General features: G+C 38.8%; 1 pseudogene; it reads right to left on the reverse strand.

Annotated features, from left to right (window-relative positions):
- Window positions 1–379: 379 nt before the first annotated feature.
- Window positions 380–478, reverse strand: LOC132301830 (small nucleolar RNA R71; annotated as a pseudogene).
- Between the last annotated feature and the right edge of the window lie 1,016 nt (window positions 479–1,494).

A 1,494-nucleotide genomic window follows, 5' to 3' on the forward strand; every position in this document is an offset into this window, starting at 1 on the left:
TTGCTAATCCTCCCCTTGCTTTAAGAGATCACTATGTGCCTAATGAATATCATGCACCCACATGCATTCAATTGCCACCATTTAGAGCACACCACTATGAAATCAAACCACAAACCATTCAAATGCTTCCTAATTATCATGGACTTCCAAGTGAAGAACCTTGCAAGCATTTGGATGAGTTGCTTGAAGTATGTTCCACCGTAAAATACACGGACATACCGGAAGAGGTCTTGAGGCTTAAACTTTTTCCATTCACCCTTAAAGGCAAGGAAAAATATTGGTTTAACAATTTTAGGCCTTTTTCAATAACTTTTTAGGCAGAAATGCAACAAGAGTTCTTGAAGAAGTACTATCCAGTTTCTAAGACCAATGCCATGAGAACCTCAATTAGGGAATTTTCACATAGGGATGGAGAAACTTTTTATGAGGCATGGGAACGCTTTCATGAATTACTTAGGAAGTGTCCACATCATGACATGCCCAAATGGCAATTAGTTCAATATTTCTTTGAGAGCTTATCGGATAATTACCAAGGTATGGTTGATGCTTCCATGGGTGCCTCTTACATTGATAGGCATGAGGATGACGTGTGGCGTCTTTATAAGAGTATGAGTGAAAATTCTTTGCATCATACTTTATCTTCAACGAATGGTAGAAATTCTAGTGATAGGAAGAGTGTTGACTTACATCAAGTCGACCACTCCAATGAAATTACCGCCGAAATGAAATCATTATCTCAGAGGTTTGAACAATTTTTGATCAACCAAAACTCGGCAAATCAAGTATCTTCCTTCCCTACATGCATCTAATAAGAGATGTATGACTTGTTCAAGTGTTTTACATTCTACATCCAATTGTCCCCATGGACATGTGCAAAATGAGCATCATAAATAAGCAAACGCTGTTTTTACTAATCAAGGGAATAATCCTTATGGCAATCATTACAATCCTAGTTGGAGGAATCAACCGAATTTCTCTTAGAAAAACTAAGGGGAGGGCTCAAACCCTTCTCAAGGCTGTTTTCAAGGAAAGTACATTCCACCTCCAATGCAAAGCCAAGGTTTCCAAGGTTTTAGATCATCATACCAATCACAAGGAAACTAATTCTCTAATTCTCATTTTCCCAAGGAAATGTTAGAAGTGCCGCTTTTGAAGAGAAAGTTTTGACTGCTTTGGGCACTTTAGAGGCAAATACACAATTACTTCATTCTCACTCTCAATCCATTGCAAAGTTAGAAACCCAAGTAGAGCAAATAGCTAGCACTTTAAATGCAAGAGAGAAAGGAAAAATGCCTTTGAATGCCCGACAAAAGCAATAATGTGTTGTGGAGACTCATTCCTAATTGGAAGGTCACACAATAGAGCATGTCAATACGGTGACTACTTTGAGAAGTGGAAAGGTTGTGGACAACCAAGTGGGTATGTCCAATGAAGAGAGTGAATCGGTGCAACCAAAAGTTGACACCCGTCCCGTTTCATATCATATTCCTCCTT

This window comes from Cornus florida, unplaced genomic scaffold (assembly GCF_030987335.1).
Source record: "Cornus florida cultivar Cherokee Brave unplaced genomic scaffold, ASM3098733v1 CherokeeBrave_3.0.0_Hap2_Chr03, whole genome shotgun sequence".
Classification (NCBI taxonomy): domain Eukaryota; kingdom Viridiplantae; phylum Streptophyta; class Magnoliopsida; order Cornales; family Cornaceae; genus Cornus; species Cornus florida.